This window comes from Cyprinodon tularosa, unplaced genomic scaffold (assembly GCF_016077235.1).
Source record: "Cyprinodon tularosa strain WSP-4 unplaced genomic scaffold, ASM1607723v1 ctg259, whole genome shotgun sequence".
Taxonomy (NCBI): domain Eukaryota; kingdom Metazoa; phylum Chordata; class Actinopteri; order Cyprinodontiformes; family Cyprinodontidae; genus Cyprinodon; species Cyprinodon tularosa.
This window is the reverse complement of record NW_024038958.1, coordinates 207524-229751: the sequence shown is the minus strand read 5'-3', so window position 1 is coordinate 229751 and position 22228 is coordinate 207524. Positions and strand designations below refer to the sequence as shown.

At 37.9% G+C, this 22228-nt stretch overlaps 1 long non-coding RNA gene across 1 annotated transcript; it reads left to right on the top strand.

Annotated features, from left to right (window-relative positions):
* Positions 1-3218: 3218 nt before the first annotated feature.
* On the top strand, positions 3219-20374 carry LOC119785780. The gene is made up of 2 exons (XR_005281097.1): positions 3219-3820; positions 16168-20374. It is a non-coding gene; the product is annotated as an uncharacterized LOC119785780 (long non-coding RNA).
* Positions 20375-22228: the final 1854 nt, after the last annotated feature.

Here is a 22228-nt window from a genome sequence, read left to right as displayed (position 1 = left end):
ATCATCCTTGACCTCTTTGCTTTGTCTTCAATTGTTGATTTTCTGTAATAGTCTCTAACAAATTTTGGAGGCCTTCAATCAGCTCGATTCATACTTACATTACATTTCATGCATGTAGACTCTATCTGCAAATCATGCAATGCCTGTTAGCAGCACTGCATTTTATTTTAGGGTAAAACAGTAAAAGGAAATAGAATACAAATGAACATTACACTTTAGATTAAGTTATGCATTTCTTTGCATATAGATTTTTCATGCATTATTATACACAGATTTTTTGTTGTATATAAAAAACCTTTAGAAATAGTTTTGTAAAGCACTGCCCATGGCTTAGAAATGAAATAGATTGGAGCATACCGGTAGTTTTTTTTTTTTTTTTTTTTTTTTTTTATGGAGATAACCTGCACTCAGATTAAGATCTTTAAAAAATCCAAATAAGTGGCCCCAAATTGCATTGGTATTTTTTTTTACTATGTGCAATAAGTTAGCTTGTTTGTAGTGGTCTACAAAGATTACTACACAAACGCTAAGATGTGAAAACTGATTTGGTTCCACCTGTTAAAATGAGAAGATTGTTTCGTACTATGGCAATTTGAGTGTAGTTATGTAGAAAAGAAGCAGTTCTGAGCCATGAGATTAAGGTAATACTGATCATTATTATAATACTAAATGCTATTTATAGTACATCTCATAGTATGTGACAAAATGCTACAAACAAGTAAAACGTTTTTTACTTTTTTAACAAAAGTAAGAAAAGCCTTAAACATAACTGTGGCTCATGCAGGGTAAAGTTTTAATAAATCAAGGGAAAAAGAGAATACATTTTTACAAAGAGATGTCCTGATGTAAGCATGCATGCAAAAAAATATGCTGTCTCCTGATTTCCAAACACAAATCACCTTTTTTAAGATCTGCTTTGCTCATACAAACATGTTTGCACCAAGACATAGAAACCCTCTGAAGATCTGGTCTTAAAAGTGTCAAACAAAATTACTTATTGCACCAACTGTATGACTTTAAGTTACCCTAAAAGCCGGGCAGGGAACATTGAAGTGGCTGTCCTGGACATAGAAACTGCTTGTCTAAGATATTATCTAGAGTGCTTAATTAATGAATGATATGTCTGGACACATCGTGGTGTTTGAAATAGAGCTTAATCTCTTTTGCTGTCCCTTATAAATTTCTGATTTACAGTCAAAAGGAGCTGACCACTGCTATTCTCATTTTTCTTTTTCTTTTGGGAAACTGTTGTTCTTCTGCTCAATACTATTAATAGATTGATTTGTTTATATTACTAGCAAATGTAAATAATTCTGGGTAACCAAACTAACATAAAGATTTTTTCTTTTTTAATTAAAGTCAGTGACAAATAAATGTCTACATTTAAACATGTAGATGCTTTAGAGTTATTATAGTGCTGATGAAAAACTGCAATCCTGATGTGCATTGTTCTATAATCTTGCTGTCACCCTGCTGTATCAACCCTAAAGGGTCAGTCTCAGACGGTGGCTTTGTGAAGCCCTGACGTTCTATCGTATTTGATGACTGAGTTGCTTTCAGAGTAGATCAATTTGATGTCTGAGCTTTTGTCACAAGAATGTATACAGCTGCAAAGCTGTTCAATAGAGTCAGTTCAACATTTTTCCTCTCTACTGAGCCCTGCTTCAATTTAATACACATGTACTACCATTTATTCCTAACCTCCTTTTATTTTATACTGTAAATAAACATATTTATGAACTTGACAATTGTATATTAGTTTATCTCTGATGGTAATTCATTATTTTTGATAAAATATGTAAATATTTATGAAAATATTACTAAGATTTGAGTCTGTTCCCTAGAAACCTGAGAAGTATAATGGCATTTCTATTCTAATACCCCTTTCTCTTGGTCCCCCTGTAAAATCCAACTTATCACCCTAAAATTTCACTTACTCAGTAAGTAGAATCTACCTAATTCTAATATGGATAGATCTGTTCTGTGAGGGTCCCAGAGAAGTGTGACAGAACCAAAAAATTAAGTAACGCAGCACCCAGGTCTAGGAGACTTTAAAACAGGGACGGCGAATTAAAGTAATTTTGCAAGCTGCATAGCATCTACCTAAACTAAAAAGCAGCCATGACATTGCAACTCTGGAGGAGCTACAGCAGTCCAGGCTTTAAATGGCAGAATCAATGCTTCTATGAGTCAGACTCTTCACAAATCTGGTCTTGCAAGAGCAGCAGAAAAATCCACTGGTGACAGAAAACAGTTTGAAGTCCTGATAAATTTGGCCCGCAGATGTGGGAATACAGCACTATGTGCAGATACCATTAGATTAGATGGCAGATATGTTTCACCCAGCAAATGGTGAAACTTGGTTTTGGGAGCAACATGTTGTGTGGATGCATTTATTCAGCAAGGAGAGAGAATGCATTCAGAGAAGATTTGAAGATGGATGGTGTTAAAGGATACATAAATCCTAAAATAAAATAGGCTGAAAAAGATTTGAGACAGAGCTGGAAAGGGATGACCATAAACATACATCTACAGCTACAATGGAGACTTTATAAAACATGGACTCAATGCGGCCGACTTTCAATGCAGTCCACACTTTTACACACCTAATGAAATACATCCATTTGTGATGGTGATGTGAAAGAATGTTTATTTGAATACTACTGCAAGGCTGTACAGTAGCATCTTAAGTTAAATTTCTTAAGCTGCTTAAGTGTCTTTCTGCTCATTGTTTCAATTATACTGCATAGTTCCTGCATCTTCTGCAGTGATGAATTGCACCATAGTCCTGTAACGGCTGGCAAACATTAGGGATAATCATAAGGCAAACAGACAATCAATGCCTCTCAGCAAGTAGAAACTCAATCCTCCCCCTTGACTGAGAAACAACTTTGTCAAGGAGCAACAGAAAGAAGCTGCCTCACTTTAAATAAAATTCAGAGAGGAGGATAGGTAATCCGCTGAGAAAGCAAGAAGTTGTGTCCATGTGGATGTTTGCATGTGGAGTTGATAGTGAAAATAGAATAGACATATGAAAGAAAGATAAGGAGACTGATAAAGACAAAGAGACACAACATTGCATTAGACACTAAGAGCCATTCCTTGCTCGCTAAAGGCTAATGCAATTGCCACACAATAAGAGCGTCTCAACGGAGGCTGTAAAAAGAACTGGTGAGGGGAATGTAAGAGGAGAGGCAGGGAAGGAGGGAGGAGGGAGAGTTAGGTTAGGGAGGAGTGTAAGGGAGGACTGGCAGCTCTGCCTTCAGACTCTCATATGAATCTCCTGGGACAATGGGTGAAACTCTCCCTGTGTCTGCACTGTAACTCTGGGCTGAGTGTCTCACTAGTAGCTGTGTCCTCAGAGTGATTGATCAGGCTTGCAGGCAGGCAGACAGCTGGCTGGGTGTGTTAACTCCACATCTGACCTCTATGGGAACAGAGCTATCTCCTCTCCTCGCCAAGCAGACTGTGGGAACCAGGGGGACAGAGTTTTATCCTCCCGCCCCACCACCGCCACCCCGCCTCTCCCTGCTTCTTGCTGGGCCGTATAGCTCATAGAACTGGCAGTGGACAGACCGGGACATGACAGGACAAGACAGCTCTGGCAGCCAGACCTCTGAGGATTTCCACTGCAGAAGGAGTTTTGGAGCTGCCTCCGTCACTCAGATAGCCAGGCATTTTTCTTGTCAGTTATTAGCCAGATTACAGTTAGTCATCCAGTAAATCAGTCACCAGGGTCTTCTACTCTGCATATCCTCATTTGAACTCTGATGGGACTCAAACCCTATCCTGGACCGCTAGAGGACCAGCAGAGGTTACAGTAAGTAGCAAACACTTCAGTCTGTGTCTTTCTCACACTTTCCACTGAGTCAGGGTACGGCATTCCTTTCACAGATTTTATTAGCTGACTTCTTTTTGCTCCTCTTCTTGTTTTTCCTCTTGTGGCGGCTGACTTGTCCTAAACACATGACATCAGATATGATCAAAGTTCCAGCTTCAGATGTGTTGTGCAGTTGTCTGAGCCCAACTTTGATCTTTTGATGATGAGAAGAAGGAAGGCATCTGCTTGTTTTACAAGTGGTTGGAGTTCTCGTCTAATTATGTTGTCCTTGCTTCTTCTCTGACTAAATCATAATTCGATGAATCTTGATTAGATTTAAAATGTCTAAAAAGCAAAACGAATGAGATATTTCATACACCTGAATGACCTTAAGCTTCTATAACAGCATTTCTTGCATGATTTGCAGGACTGTTTTTTTGTTTGTTTTTTTAATGCTAAAAACTCTGCTGTTTGGAAAAGGAGATTGATAAACTCACCCCAAAGTCAAAGGCTCGGAACATTTCTGGAAAAATAGTTCAAATACTTGAGCGTGTCCCAGAGCTTTATCTGTGTCTGCTAGATCACTGAACAGTTCCCATGTGCAAGGGAACGTGGTCGACCAGAACAAAGCCAGTACACAGAGTAATTTGCACTGACAGCACAAATAGATTCATATGAGCAGGATATAATGAAGAACAGTGGATCATGGAGTAATAATTGACCCTTTATATGATATACTGGCAAGATTTATGGAAAAATTAAGTCAGAAGGAAGATTTTAGGCAAGCCTCACGAGCAGCAACTGTATGAACATCTCAGATGGTCATTCATTAAAGTATCTGTAATGATGTACCTTTAATTGCAGGTTCAAATAAACATTTTACTTCTAAAAAGGGTAATTTTCAACTGTGTTAATCAACACTGTAACAGATGCCGATATGGGCGGTGCCACAACAACAATGAACATATGTTTTCTGTTAGATTTGATGGACGAATCAAGATTGACTGATGGATAGATAGATAGATAGATAGATAGATAGATAGATAGATAGATAGATAGATAGATAGATAGATAGATAGATAGATAGATAGATAGATAGATAGATAGATATATAGATAGATAGATGATAGATAGATAGATAGATAGATAGATAGATAGATAGATAGATAGATAGATAGATAGATAGATGTTTATTTATGATAAAGAGGATGTGTTAGTTTAGAAGTCAAAGATGTTTAAAGTGTGGGAGGCCAAAAGGTTTAGTTTTGGTCTCATCTGATCAGTTTTCACATGTTTTTATGTCTCCCTAATAGTTTTCGGCACCTTTGCACAAAAAGTTACTTAGTCACTAGCACTGTAAATAGGGTTTTGTGATCTAAACTGTCAATGTGTTGGGTGATTTCAGAAAATTACATCAAACTAGGAGTCCAATTATAAAATATTAAATTTTTAACAACAATTAATTCATTTATTTATTAAATAGTTAATTAAAAGCCCCCTATACATACACTATATTGCCAAAAGTATTTGCTCACCTGCCTTGACTCACATATGAGCTTAAGTGACATCCCGTTCCTAATCCATAGGGTTCAATATGACGTCGGTCCACCCTTTGCAGCTAGAACAGCTTCAACTCTTCTGGGAAGGCTGTCCACAAGGTTTAGGAGTGTGTTTATGGGAATTTTTGACCATTCTTCCAGAAGCGCATTTGTGAGGTCGCACACTGATGTTGGACGAGAAGGCCTGGCTCTCAGTCTCCGCTCTAATTCATCCCAAAGGTGTTCTATCGGGTTGAGGTCAGGACTCTGTGCAGGCCAGTCAAGTTCATCCACACCAGACTCTGTCATCCATGTCTTTATGGACCTTGCTTTGTGCACTGGTGCACAGTCATGTTGGAAGAGGAAGGGGCCAGCTCCAAACTGTTCCCACAAAGTTGGGAGCATGGAATTGTCCAAAATGTCTTGGTATGCTGAAGCATTCAGAGTTCCTTTCACTGGAACTAAGGGGCCAAGCCCAGCTCCTGAAAAACAACCTCACACCATAATCCCCCCTCCAACAAACTTTACACTTGGCACAATGCAGTCAGACAAGTACCGTTCTCCTGGCAACCGCCAAACCCAGACCCGTCCATCAGATTGCCAGATGGAGAAGCGCGATTCGTCACTCCAGAGAACGCGTCTCCACTGCTCTAGAGTCCAGTGGCGGCGTGCTTTACACCACCGCATCCGACGCTTTGCATTGCACTTGGTGATGTATGGCTTGGATGCAGCTGCTCGACCATGGAAACCCATTCCATGAAGCTCTCTGCGCACTGTTCTTGAGCTAATCTGAAGGCCACATGAAGTTTGGAGGTCTGTAGTGATTGACTCTGCAGAAAGTTGGCGACCTCTTCGCACTATGCGCGTCAGCATCCGCTGACCCCGCTCCGTCAGTTTACGTGGCCTACCTCTTCGTGGCTGAGTTGCTGTCGTTCCCAAACACTTCCATTTTCTTATAATACAGCTGACAGTTGACTGTGGAATATTTAGGAGCGAGGAAATTTCACGACTGGATTTGTTGCACAGGTGGCATCCTATCACAGTTCCACGCTGGAATTCACTGAGCTCCTGAGAGCGACCCATTCTTTCACAAATGTTTGTAAAAACAGTCTGCATGCCTAGGTGCTTGAATTTATACACCTGTGGCCATGGAAGTGATTGGAACACCTGATTCCAATAATTTGGATGGGTGAGCAAATACTTTTGGCAATATAGTGTATCTGAAAGCACTTAATACAGTAATAATCTACAGCTTTTTGATATGTGGTGAGACAAGTGAGTCAAGACCCTCTGCGGCAATATATTTCTGTAGATGTTATTAGCATGTAAATAATGCTAACCAGTTGTAAAGAGTGATACATTGAGGAAAAAAAGGGATGGGTGTGGCAACACGAGGTGATTCATTAGATTAGAGCTGCTTTTAACAAACGTGGATAAATTCTTTGTTCCTGGAAATAATGAGAAAATCTGAGAAACATTTAACTTTTAAATTCAGAGAGCTTGCAGTCTTGGAATAATCATCTAAGTTTCACCCTGAGTTTCTGCTATCCATATATGCAAGGTATGGATGAGTGCTGAACACCGACCCACATTATAGCTCCTCAGCCAGTCAGTAGCATATCTGCCTACTTTTGAGCTCTGTTGCTCAGCCCCTGCACTTCGAGCAGGGAGCAGTCCTCTCCCAAAGTAGATAATTGCACTAATGAAAAGTCACTTTAATTGATCAAGCAGTTGTTGCACAACTCCTTAGATTACAAGTAAGGTAACGGTGTTGCAAATAAAGGAAAAATAAATAGTTAGATTGCTTTGTTATTAAATTATTATGTAACGCCATTATGCCTAACTCTAGTCCCCAAAATGGCTGTGGCAAAGAACAAAATGGACTCTCTTCAGATTTTTTATTTTTTTTTGCGCCACAAAGTCAGTTTATAAAAGTACGTTTTAATTAGTAAGAAATTTGGAAACTATGCAACATTTTCCTCTGTCGGTCAGTAGGTAGATTTCTCTCAGATCAAATGGTGAGTGTTAAAGTGGCTGGGACAGCGTGGTTTCCCTCAGCCCTTTAAGCCCGGCCTTGCATCTACCGCAGAGAATTTCCGTCTGAACCGAAGCAATCACAGGCAGCACACATTCAAACCATCTTAGCCAGCAACTAAATGAAGGAGCCTTTGATACAGGCCCCAGCAGATGCATATTTTCTTTTTACGAGCAAAGAAGTAGTAAACAGCTTGCCTTGTTGGCTCTGCTGCAGGATTCCAAAAGAAGGGTTGTTTATATATACATACACAATATGTGAATGAAAGTAAGGATCTGAAGGAAAGATATTTTTTGGGGGGTTTTCTATGTCTAAATCTGGGAAAGACAGAAATCTCCATGACCAACTGACACCACTGGGAAGATGCTTGAGTTGTTTGCCAGTTTCTGATTTCATAAATAGGTTTGTTGTGCTATGCCTCGCTGCTGCAGACGCAGCAGTAACAGCAGCAACAGCAGCAACAGCAGCGGTGGCGGTAAACTCCAATTGAAGCCATGTGTGGTGGAAAAACAGGCCCTGGTTTGTGGAGGGATTGCATGCTTGAAGTGGGAGGGAGCCTGCTGGTTACAGAGGTCACAAGCCGAACACGCCAACTCCTTTTGGGCCTTCTCACACGCCATGCTGACGGATGCATCTCAATGGTTTCTCCAAAACCTCCTCCACTCCTTCTGATCCTTAATCTTATATAAACTCTAAAAGGTGACTTGTCCTATGTTTTTATATTAATAGCTGCTCTAGACGTGCTTTTGATAAAAAAAAAAATATCAGAAAACAGAAGGACTTTGCTGCAAATTTAGAAAGTGACTGGATTAGTTAAGGACAGCATGAGACACTTTATTATCTCTGGCTCCACAAACAGCAGCATTGACACATAGTGTACCCAGGCATTCCCATGTTGTTGTGTCTGGGTTTATTTTCACCACAGCTACGTCACCTGATCTCACACATTCATCGCATCCTCAGAGTTTTAACCTCCTTAGAGCATTACTTTCTCCTTTCTCTTCTTGGGTTCCTCTCAGGTTTTCGATAACAGTTTTCCCCTTAGAGTCCAAATGTTATCAGTGTGGCCGCAGCTATTAGCTAATAGCTGCAAAAGCTAAAGCTATCAGATTTAGAGATAGGTAGCGTCGGGCTATAATGCAGCTGTGCCATTTCCCCTCATGCATTATAATCGATCATGTTCCTGTCGGCCGGCAGCGCTGGATCATTTTTTCATGGAGATTCCTCCTTTAAATGGTGACTCATTGGTTCTTTTCAGATCACATTCATGTGATCTCTGGGTTCCTTTTTGGCAGAAAGTTCCAAATCCTTTCTTGTACTTATGTCTTATTCTGTCTTTTCTAAGAAAAGGTTGGTAAAGATGTTTCTTTTTCTTTTTTAATGAAATTACATCTCCGTCAAATTGCATTAACTATGTAAAGTGGATTATTGTTAATGGGACATGTGAAAAAGTGCCTGCATTATGCTCACTCAATCATCAGTCACATGGGAGGGCTGGATTATCAGGACTGAGTGATCTAATGAGCTAAATAATGAAGCCGAGCCCCGGCCAACATGGGTAATGACTTTTTAATGCTCCTGGGTTCTTTAGTTACCTAAAGAGGTGCGATCGGTTCTGATAAAGCTTTTGTTGCTTGGTCAGTTCTGACCCACGTGTAGGAAATGCTTGTCCACAATGCTGTCTCTGTCTGAGACAGGGTTCTGCAACCTGCAGCTCCAAAGCTACATTTCGGGCCTCGCACACTGTTTAAAATCATTCAAAAACAGAATATTTTCATGCACAGAAATTCATAGTGTATTTCCTCAGCAAAATTAAAAATGATTTTTATCTACACTGGAAAAACAATCTACAAATAAGTTAAAATTCCTTAAATTAAATGTATTTACCCTTAATTTGAGTAGGTAAATGAGATAGCTTGCCAATGGAAAAGTATTTTTACTCTTAAAATAAGATACTTAGATAACATACACATGAGATAGGACAATGCAATTGGGTTTTCTTATTTTAAATTACAACTGTCTTGTTCCATTGGCAAAATGTCTCTTCCTCAATCCAAAAACCTCCTCAATCAAAAAACAAATGCACTTATTTTGAGAAAAAAATACTTATCTAGATTTTGATTTTTTTCCAGTGTATTCTGTTATTGTCATTTTTCTTCAGGTTAAAAGGATAAAAAGGATTTATTCAGCCATTTTAAACTAAGCATCTGTTCCCTGTATAATGTTTTTATTGTTCTAAAACACCAGAACACATGAAAATTATTATAATTTATTTTGAATTTTAGGTTTGGATGAAAACAAAGCACCACATAAGCTTTGAGTATTTCCTGATCTTTGAAAATACAAGGAGTGTGGTTTTTAACCTACTGTACTTTGCTCAAGGGGTCTTTCATGTGTGTATCATAAGGCTAGAAACTATTATGCACTAACAGAGAAATTAAACTTTTTTAATAATATCAGTGTGCTAACATGGTAATTACAAAGCATGGTGCTATTTTTGATAATAAATGACTTTCTGGGGAAACCACATTAAAATCTGAACCCATATTAAGTAATTCTATCTATGGCAGGTGACAGTTTGTGTAGTTTCTTACCTTGTTTCACAACAGAGAATGAAAAAAGACAACCTGTCACAGCTGATCTGTCACTCAGTGAACTTGGCCTGACTATTAATTCTGTAAAGTAAAATAACTAACAGATGCAGCCCCCTACCCCACGAGAGAAGGTGTCATGTCTGATTCAAATGTTTTGTGGAAATTTGCTTAATTAACTTGAAACCATCAGTGAAGGAAGTTGAGGGAACCGCTTTAATTGCTACTTACCCCTAAAGTAACTTTACACCAGCAGCAGCAAAGGAAGTACAAGATGTAGCCCTTTCAGAATTAAGGAAATGAATGAAAATATATGAAAGCTAATCTCAACTTATTGTTCCTTTTATGAGCAAACATGCACTGAACTTGCGACAAATATGTTTTTCTACCAGATGATGTCCGTTTTTAGTGGTAAATACCAATGTGGCAGAGGACAATTTTTTAATATGATTGATTTATAGCCACCATGATTAAAGTTCCTTGTGCAGTGAGTCATTTGATGCAATGTCTTGAAGAGTTAAACATCATTAATCATTGAAGATAATATAGCCTTAATCTTGTAAAAACATTAATTTTGCACCTTCTTACAAATAAACTACAAAAAGAGTGTTTTTGACACACCAACAAAAGATTTTGATTAGATTTTTATTGGTGAACTGTAAAGTGCATTGAGATGACATGTGTTGTGAATTGGCGCTATATAAATAAACTGAATTGAAATAACTTCTTTATTTTTTCATTTTTTAATGGGTAAAAGTTGAAATATGAGCAGCATCTTAAGCTTATATAAAAGCCTACGATTGAAAACACTCAGCGTAGATATAAATATTTCAGTTTAACAGCATGATGACAACCAGCTTAAATTCTAAAACTGTGACATTTGCAGAAGGTTGTTTTTCTGCATTCTAACAGGGGCTCCTTTCTGTGGATAATGACAGAACAAAACCTTGTTTAACCTTGTTTGTCTTTGTTTCAGTTGTTTTAAACAGTTGATAATTGCCCTGCCTGTGGATATTCGGGAGGTTTAGATCAGCAGATGTTTTCCATCTTATAAAGATCGTCACACATGTGGGCTGTGAGTGATTAAGAAGTCATTTGAACATATTCAAGAGACCATGTCCTAAATTTTCATGTCATTTTGAAAACAACTATACGCACAAAGTATTTTAATTACATTTATTAAGGCATATATAACCAATTATGCCTTAAGAAAAGTTATTAACCAATTATTTATTAGTGTGAGTTTTTTTTTTTCTGAACTGAAATATTGACCTCAATTAGATGTTATAGACGGTTTTTAGATGAAAGATTTTCAATCTGACTGAAATAACTATAGAAAGAAGCTGCTGGATAAAACAAATATTTTCCTTCTGGATTCGGGTTGTGTTTTGCATATTTACAAAACTTCTAACGCCCATCGTTAAAATAACTGATTTTATTTCTTATAAGTTCTGACACTGAAATATAGATTAGATAAGAAGATTCTGAGCTGTTAATTGTTCAGCCTAGATACACGTAACATACAACAACTTTTACATGAATTTAGAAAATGCATGAGCTGAGTTTTATGGCTAAACAGTCATACCACAGATAAAAGCCCTTTTAAAGATACTCTTATTTCACCATCTCCATTCTAACATGTTGTGCTCTGTTTTAAAGTGACAAATTGCACAATTGTGACAAACACTGGATGACATCACAGTGCCGCTAGATTTGGATATGAATTTTAAATTTGAGGTCACCATCATACATCTTACACTGCATTTGCAGTGTTTACATTATCAACTGCAGAGTGTACAATAGTTACAAGAGAAGTGGCTTTTTAGCAAACATTTTTGTTCATCTTTCAATAAGAGAAAGGAAATGCAGCTAGAGACACTATGAGTAGCATTAAAAAGTTAAACACATGAGAATGTTTAGATCGTAGAGAGTGTTTTTTAGCATTTTTTTGGTGCTAGGCCACATTAAGCTCCTTTTGATTGACTCTAAATTACCCATCAACCTGCCACCAGTCTGCTTAAAGCCTGCCACCAGCCTGTGAGCCATTACCCATGTGCTTAAAGCCTTCTACAAGTCTTCCGCCCAACATTCCTGCTCATATCACAGACTTTCAATAAACCTTCTAAACCTAAACTGTGTTAGGCTGAATATTGGATTTTCAAAAGGTTTCTTCATGACAGATTTTGTCACCGATAGCAAACTATTCCCCTTAGTGAAAGCTCGTCCACTCCACACCTGCATGCTTTTACATTGATACATGTTCATTAAGAGATGTCAGGGTTTGGTGGAGGTTGGTTAAGAACCCAAATGTACAGGTGCTGGTCATAAAATTAGAATATCATGAAAAAGTAGATTGATTTCAGTAATTCCATTTAAAAAGTGAAACTTGTATATTATATTCATACATTACATACAAACTCATATATTTCAGATGTTTATTTTGTTTAATTTTGATGATTACAAATGACAACAAATGAAAATCTCAAATTCATCATATCAGAAAATTAGAATATTGTGAAAAGGTTCAAAATTGATGGCCCCTGGTGCCACACTCTAATCAGCTAATTAACTCAATCCACCTGCAAAAGCCTTTAAATGGTCTTTCAGTCTAGTTCTATAGGCTACACAATCATGGGGAAGACTGCTGACTTGACAGTTGTCCAAAAGACGACCATCGACACCTTGCACAAGGAGGGCAAGACACAAAAGGTCATCGCTAAAGAGGCTGGCTGTTCACAGAGCTCAGTGTCCAAGCACATTAATAGAGAGGCGAAGGGAAGGAAAAGATGTGGTCGAAAAAAGTGTACAAGCAAGAGAGATAACCGCACCCTGGAGAGGATTGTGAAACAAAACCCATTCAAAAATGTGGGGGAGATTCACAAAGAGTGGACTGCAGCTGGAGTGAGTGCTTCAAGAACCACCACACACAGACGTATGAAAGACATGGGTTTCTGCTGTCGCATTCCTTGTGTCAAGCCACTCTTGAACCACAGACAGCGTCAGAAGCGTCTTGCCTGGGCTAAAGAGAAACAGGACTGGACTGCTGGTGAGTGGTCCAAAGTCATGTTCTCTGATGAAAGTAAATTTTGCATTTCCTTTGGAAATCAAGGTCCCAGAGTCTGGAGGAAAAGAAGAGAGGCACTTCATCCACGTTGCTTGAAGTCCAGTGTAAAGTTTCCACAGTCAGTGATGGTTTGGGGTGCCATGTCATCTGCTGGTGTTGGTCCATTGTGTTTTCTGAGGTCCAGGGTCAACGCAGCCACATACCAGGAAGTTTTAGAGCACTTCATGCTTCCTGCAGCTGACCAACTTTTTGGAGATGCAGATTTCATTTTCCAACAGGACTTGGCACCTGCGCACAGTGCCAAAGCTACCAGTACCTGGTTGAAGGACCATGGTATCCCTGTTCTTAATTGGCCAGCAAACTCTCCTGACCTTAACCCCATAGAAAATCTATGGGGTATTGTGAAGAAGAAGATGCAATACACCAGACCCAACAATTCAGAAGAGCTAAAAGCCACTATTAGAGCAACCTGGGCTATCATAACACCTGAGCAGTGCCACAGACTGATCGACTCCATGCCACGCCGCATTGCTGCAGTAATACAGGCCAAAGGAGGCCCAACTAAATACTGAGTGCTGTACATGCTCATACTTTTCATGTTCATACTTTTCAGTTGGCCAACATTTCTATAAATCCTTTGTTTTTATTGGTCTTCAGTAATATTCTAATTTTCTGATATGATGAATTTGAGATTTTCATTTGTTGTCATTTGTAATCATCAAAATTAAACAAAATAAACATCTGAAATATATGAGTTTGTATGTAATGTATGAATATAATATACAAGTTTCACTTTTTAAATGGAATTACTGAAATCAATCTACTTTTTCATGATATTCTAATTTTATGACCAGCACCTGTAGAGATGAGGGAGGCAGAGATGAGTTCTTGCAAGTTTAATGAAATCAAAAGGTGAAGAGAAACAAAATCCAAGAATCAAAATACAACAAACCAAAAAACCAGGAGACATCAGGTGAAAATGCACATGGAGAGCTAAGTAACAACAAGAAACAAGCAAAGAGGAACTGCAGAGGCGGTGTATATATGGGGGAAAGAACAAAGAATTGACTAATGAGCTGATATGGAGCAGGTGTGGATAAAAGTAACTTTAAAATTAGACAACAAAGGGGCCACACAGACTAAATTGTAACACAGCTTTAATATAAAACAAAATGGAAAATAAACCAAAGATCAACAAGACAGAATTATATAGATAACTCAAAACTCAAAACTCAAAGTCCAGAAGGGGAAAATCATAGTAATAGATCCATTTTCTCTCTTTTTCTGTCATACTTGTAATGCAACATCTCACATAAAAGGCATTAATACTATTTTGCTCTAAAGAACATTTTATGTTCCGTCAGCACATAATGAACTTTGCTAAAAAAAGTCTTCTCCTTCCACTTGTTTCAAACATGCTTCAAGTGGGACCTGAGGCTCTCTAATTTTGTCACACTTGGTGAGTTAAAATTTTTGATAAAAGGAAACGTAAACTTGTTTGGAGGCAATTGTACTTGTTTTCAGTAAAACACCTTCTGGTGTTGCATGGCATTCATCTTCAGAAGTACGTTTTGGATTCTATAAATATTATTTTTAATTTAGTTTTATCACTGTTGGTTTTTTAGGTTTATTGCCTCTCTTGTAAATGAGACCATGAGTCTTAAGAGATGTTCTTGTATAACTGAATTTAGATTGCTTAAATTATCCCCTTTACTTTCCGAATATGCACTATGTTACACTTACTTCATGGCAAATGTGACCAATAATTCATTTTAATCTCACACTGACCTCACCAATTACTCATTTCCAATTTTGACTTTCACACCCACCAAACAAACAATGACTCACCGCGGTGTTAGAGGGCAGTGGCCTCTCCCTTTATTCAGACAACCTCAGCATATTCTCTCTTTTTTTCTTTCTTAGAGAAAAAATGTCAGAAGTCATGCATGTAAATGAAGCATGCACACGCAGGCAATTCCTCACTCTGCCTTTGCTGTTCACTGATGCACAACATTATGTTCCAAATCTCACAATCTACACACACACACATTTTTATTCATGATTCTTGTGCAGGGAGTGGCTGACACTGCTTGACAGCACAGGCATATTTCTCTGTCTGGGAGACGTCTGCATGCCTTTTCTAATGTTGTACAACATGTACTAAGGCTCTCTGTATTGACACAGTCATTTTGTGCAGAAAAACAAGAAAAGTTAAACTTTTTTTATTGAATGTTTCATTTGTAAAGACTGCGATTCTCATAGTTTCTTTGTATTTGAAAAAAAAGTCTATGGATGGAATTAATATGTTCTGGTAAGTATGGATAATATCTAGATTTGTTTTGATATAGAGGAAAATCTTGCATTAAATTGAAAAGATTTCCAGACTTTTCCTGACAGAAATGTCCCCATCCACCAGCCTGCATGGTTTAAAGTCTGAAGTGATAGAGAAGAGATCCTGAGTAAAAATAAAGCGAGAAGAAACTGCTGATACCTGGCCCAAATCTCCTCATCCCTCCTCCCCATCACCACTCAACAATCCTATTTTTAATTCTGCCCCAACTTGGTGGTCCGAGAATTTCCCCTGCAGAGCCGCAAAAAAGGAAGACGGCAAGGAAAACAACAACAGACAGGATAGATGTGCAAAATTATATTACAAATATGTGAGGAGGAAGTTGTAAAAAGAGCAGAATTGATTTTGTAGTCCTACATTTACCCTCTTGAACTCATCAACTAATATAAAACCTTAAACCAAGGAAAACTGCTTTGACTCTTTTTTCCCACCTTAAAAATAAACCGATAGTGCACTGCTACCTGTTTCTGGGTTGCTCTTTAATAACTGAGCAGCTGGCTTTGCATGTTTTGGCTGGACTAAACATCTGCTGCCTCCCGCTGATCTCTGCAACAAAAAGCCCATAGAGTTTTTTATCTTATCTCACAAATGCAATTTTTCTGTTACACATATTATGTTGCATCATCGTCCACTGCAGAGCATGGATGAGGGCTCTTAAGTGCATCATACACTATCATCAAGACAAGACTAGACTAGAAGGTTTTGTTTCAAAGAGAGAAATAATGGAACTAAAATCTCCTCTTTTTGTTTTTTTTTTTCTTGGTCACAGGTGCTCCACAGCTGCTGCATAAGAGAAACATCCAGAGTCCAAAAACCGTGCAAGAGAGCAGAGGGGGGTAAAGGGCAGAGAGGTGGAGACCAGGCCTCTGGTCTAGCTGCTTAGGGGAGGGTTCCTGGCACCGTGATTTGATGCACAAAGAGAAACAAAAATCACATTGCCAGGGATTTCCACTCCTTGACAGCTCAGTGGGAACCCTGACCCAACCTCACATTTCACTCTTGGCTGCATGCGTTCTCAGGCCGGACTCTAGAGTGCTAAAGAAATTAAACAGGAATTTTATCAACCATCTCAGCAGACCTCTAAAAGGTTGATCGCTTCTGTGTGTATTTAAGGCTCCAGCTGTTTGAAATTTAAACTAGTCTCCCCACTCTCCGCTCTAATGTCCCAGGAAATGGGTGTAAATGCAAACCAGAGCCCCACAAGACAAGGTGGGATTTTAGATTTACAGCATAAGCAAGGAATTTCTCAAGATATATGAAATAAGTGAAGATCCTCCACAGCACTATGCCCTCTGAAAAACGTTGCTTGAACTGCTGGCTCCGAGACCACTGACTTCACTGCCGACTTCTCACGTAAAGGTCTGCATAAATCTCAGCCAGCCACCCACTTGCTGAGGGCACAGAGCTTAGCTAATTGGTGAGCATTGATCCCTTCAATGTGTTGTTCACAGTGGCTAAGTTCAGTGCCCGAGGTGAAATAGTTGATACGACGTCGAGGATTTGTTCCAGTGGATGGACAGAACTTGATGATCTCGGAAAAGGTGAAAGATGAAGGAATTAAGGAGGAAAGTAGGAAGGAGAGTATTGTAGGGGATGAGGTTCAAATACAATCATGTCACCATTATGACCTAAAGCAGTGGTTCCCTACCTTTTTGGACTTCTGTACCCCCTTGGCCATTTTAATCATACCATCAGTTCCCCCTGCGTCAAATGTATTGATTATTTTCAAAAAATAGAAAGTACAACTGATTATAAGATAAAAACAATTAAATTAAATTCTCAGACATTTAATTCTTTTCATTTAGAATAAAAAAATAACATAAATATGCTGCCTAGAAAGTGATAAATAAAATTATATTTTTATTCACTGTCATTATTACTTTGTTTTCATCATTCACTGTGTTAATTGAATTTGCTTGAATTTTCTTTTCTTGTGGATGAGAAGACTGTGATATAGGCCGTCACAATCAAAACTAATCTGACCCATACAGTGTATAATATTTTAAAGCACTTTTACATTGCTCTGACTTTTATGATTAGGAATTTTTTCAGTAAAAAAATAAGTAAATTTTAATTAAAAAAAATACAGTAACTACCACGTTTATTATAAACTCTAATAAAGATGTATTTTAATTCTTGAAATATATAAATCTCACACCATAAGCGTGAGACTGATTTTTTTTTGTTAACATTACATAAAATTATGGATGTATGGATGTACAGCTGCAATTAATCAACTTCAATGTAATTTGGTGAAATGAAACACTGTTATTTATAATGAAATATTAAAATAAAGAAAACTGAAGCACTTTTTACTACGGTAGTTAAACTTCACTTTTTTTAAGTATTAGTCTAAAACTTTTTTGCTACCTGATGTATACATATAATCAGGCAAGGAGGCACATGTATCTCAACTACTGTCATACTGTCAATTGGGCAAGAAAAACCTGCCCATATCTCTAAAAGTCTTTTTGAGACTGTCACAGTTTTTGTACTTTGGTATTGAGCTTATTTTCTATTTGTCAGGAAAAATCCATTTTGAAAAGAGTTTTTCTAAAAATGTAACTTAACTCTTTAAGTGTGTCATAGCACTTTACATGCAGTCCCATTTTTCTATTGGTATTATTTAATTTTTTGAGCTTGGGCTTCATTTTTGTTTTGATGATCTCAAATACTGTTTTATCCCAATTTGAGTTGCGTTATGTGGAATCATCACACATTTTAGTCAGCAGTACGGTTATTGTTATCATGCTTTATATGTGTAGGCTTTACATATTTTTCCATGCACATTCTGTGCTTTATAAATGTCTGTACGAAATATTTCAGCTTTTCTAAAGTTTTGTTGTAAAACAAGATGAAATTGGACAAAACAGATTGGGTACTAAATCTATCCTTTTGAGATTGCTGTCATTGGAGGCCCAGACTTAACTCCAGACACCATCTGTAAAAAAATAACCGTGCAGAATCTTTATGAAAAGCTGTGACTTATATTTGTGGGTGCCACTTGCATGATGGGTTGAGCTTATATTTGTTTAATAAGTATGGATTTTTGTGAAACCTTTTTTTTTTTGTGTCTGAATCATGTTGCACATTATCTAAATACAGACCAGAAAAGAGCCAAAAACTCTAGTCATTAATTTCCATAGTCTTGCTAAGAGCGTTTCCTATTCTTGTGAAGTAACAGTTAACCAAAAGAACATTTAGATGAATTACAAGCTAAATTATTAACAAGTCTAATTTAAAAAAAATAGGTTAAACATGCTAGCTTTTGTATTACACTTTTCCGAACCTCTCCATAAAAATCCCAGCAATGTCAGTAAGACGCGACTTAGAACAGAGGACAAACTGTTAACGATAGACGTCTGGACAAAGGTCTAATGACAGGAATATCCCAAACATGATCCTTACTATTTCTTAACCTTTCAACTGTTTTCATGACTTCATTATTGTTTTTATTAAAATCATCTGATCTGTTGTAGAGGAATTATTGTACAATATTTTTTATGATAAACTTGGTTGTCTTTTATCTATACATAAGGTCATTTTGATTTTTGCAGCATTTCATATATTGAAGTTTGACCTGTGAAGGAGAGGCAGGGCTGTGCCCTCCTGTGCCTACTGAACTGGTATCAGTGTTTTACCTGAAAACTGGCTCAGTTCAGCAGGAACAGGAGTGGAGCCCACTGACTTTGAGGACAAGCATGCAGCAAGAGAACCCAGCCCAAGTTAAGAGTTTCTGCTGGTTTTAATGGGCCGCACCCTACGCAGAGCAGGAATGGAGCTTTGAGTCAGCCAGGAAAATCATAGTCAAGCACCTAAACTTGTAACTCAGCAGTTTTTTTTTTACTATTTAAGCTCAACATTGATGATCCGTAAATAGTACTAATTTCTTTCAGGTCATCCCTTGGTTTCAAGCTATCATGTGAATGCTGCTTTAAACTAACAGAGCTGACGCTGTTCTGCTCACCTTTCATTTTTATTTCCCACTCTTTCCTCCATCTTTCCCTCCTAGAGGCCAGACTGAGACTGGAAGTCAATTTGAAGTAATCCCAGTGAAATGTTTGCTATGCTTGGGTAGTTGATGTCAACCAGCAGTTCCCATTTGCACCAATGGGGACCATGTACAAAGCTGTCCCCACCCCCAACCCCGACGCTGTAGGCAAAAAAGGACTGGTGCTTCTTAGTACAGTTTATTCCCAGAGGAGAGTACAGGCTCATCATTATGCGTGATTAATGTGCTCTAATCCAGCCATACTCTTTGAGAACAGGAACTGTAAAAGTATGTTTCTGTTGTGCTAAATTTCACAAGATAAATGTTTAATTCAAAGCTGAGGCAGGTTATCTACAGAAATGGAAGAGGGTTGATGACTGCAGGGCTTTGTTCACACCAGGTGCTACAGAAGAGAAATTAGTGATTTTATGTATATGCTCATTATAACAAAATGCCTCATAGGATGGTACATAAAATGCATTTTTTAAATGTCAGAACTTGTTCAAAGTGCTTATTAATGTCATGCATAATGTGGTTTTGAGTTTGTTTCCATTTTAAGACTAGTCCCCTAACAATTTAAAGTAATAACCTTTACATAAACTTTAGAGATAATATTGATTTTTTTTAATTCTGTATCCTAATTCTCTACTAACCTATAGTGAGTACAGACTTAGTACAAGGACAGGATGCTCCCAATTTATCTAAAACATGATAAGCTTTCTTTCTACTTGTAAAAGTAACTGTATGCTGATTAAATACAGTATATACCGTATGCTACTTTTTAAAAAACTTTTGATTGTTTTTTCAAGTCTGAAGCTCTGAATTTTAGGTTTCACTGGATGTAAATATGGTTTGCTGGAGACTGAAACATGTGTTCCTCAGCTATTTATGAGGGGAAAAAATCACATCAAAAAATAAACAAATGCAACTTTTCAAAATGCTATATTGTCACAAACACTAAATAAATCTTGAAGTTAGTCAGGTCTTCTTAATGGAACTTTTCATTGAATTGTTAGCTCTCAGATTGCACAGAAAATATGAAAGTGTCACGACTCAGAACAGGTATTCAGGCAAGACAGACAGTGGAATTATTCAAATAGTGTTCATTTAAAAACAGTTAAAGTTAAAAACTGGAGTAACCAGTTAAAAACTGGAGTAACCGGAGTAACAGCGGCTAGGCCATCTATCACAGGGAAACTCTGGTTTACAAGTTCAGTCCGTGTCCTGAGTACAAGGTAGGGTCCAGCCGGTGGGCTGCCAACAACAATTGTTGAAACTCCGGAGACGGAGAACAAGCAGGAGTCTGAAGACATGTCAGGCAAACAGATCAGAACAGGAACAGGCAGGCTCAGAGGTCCAAGAGTCCAAAGACAGGTCAGGCAAACAGATCAGAACAGGAACAGGCAGGCTCAGGGGTCCAAGAGTCCGAAGCCAGGTCAGGCAAACAGAACAGGAACAGGCAGGCTCAGGGGTCCAAGAGTCCGAAGCCAGGTCAGGCAAACAGATCAGAACAGGAACAGGCAGGCTCAGGGGTCCAAGAGTCCGAAGCCAGGTCAGGCAAACAGATCAGAACAGGAACAGGCAGGCTCAGGGGTCCAAGAGTCCGAAGCCAGGTCAGGCAAACAGATCAGAACAGGAACAGGCAGGCTCAGGGGTCCAAGAGTCCGAAGCCAGGTCAGGCAAACAGATCAGAACAGGAACAGGCAGGCTCAGGGGTCCAAGAGTCCGAAGACAGGTCAGGCAAACAGATTAGAACAGGAACAGGTAGGCTAAGAGGTCCAAGAGTCCAAAGCCAGGTCAGGCAAGGGAGAAGAGAGACAGGCAGGCTCAGTGGTTGAGAGGCAGAACAGGTCAGGATCAGGAAATCAGAAACACTAAGGTACGCTAAAAATGCTCTCACCGCTGGCACAAGAGAACAAGAATAATCTGGCCCTGATGACTGGATGCAAGAAGCTTAAATAAGGGAAGGAGCAGTTAGACATTAGAGTTAGACAGGTGAATTAAATTAATAATTAAGCCAGTCATCAGTGCCAAGAACATGAGAGAAAACTAAATTCAATTTCTCTTTATATATGACATTTTTTTACTGGATTAACCACTTAAACTAATTGATAATTGTTTTACAATTATTCCTTTATTATCTTTAACATTATCAATAACTATAATGACACAGAATATATATATATATATATATATATATATATATATATATATATATATATATATATATATATATATATATATATATATATATATACTGTATGTATACTGTATGTAAATATAATATGATCATAGCCTTATTTATTATTATTTATTATTTATAATTATTTACTCTGTTTACTAAATGTTTTTAATTAAACCAGCTGTTGACCTGCGCCACAATAAATGTGTCTGTCTAAGCAAGATGTTAACCCTAAAGAATGGTTCAGTATTAGACTATAGTGATCAGAAAAAGAAAAGAAAGGATAGACAACTCAATGTTATCTGAGCTAAAATGATTTAAAAACAAATAATTTTCCATTACAAACAATATTATTTTCAACACTACTAACTGGTACAGACTTAATTAATCAAAGAAGAAAGAAAAACAAAGAAATATCAGCAAAAAATATGAAAGTTGAATAGCTGGGATTTCCAGACAATTAAATACACTTTAGCTTAATTCTAGTATTAAATAATGATTAAATTTAAACAATAGAAAATATGAAATACCACAACACTGAGGTGAATGTGGAACATGTTAAACAACAGTAGGTCCTGGCTTAGCTGCAGGACACTACCCCTCTCAGACATAGGACCCCAACCGTATATATGCTTATGGCAGAGACTTAGACTTGGA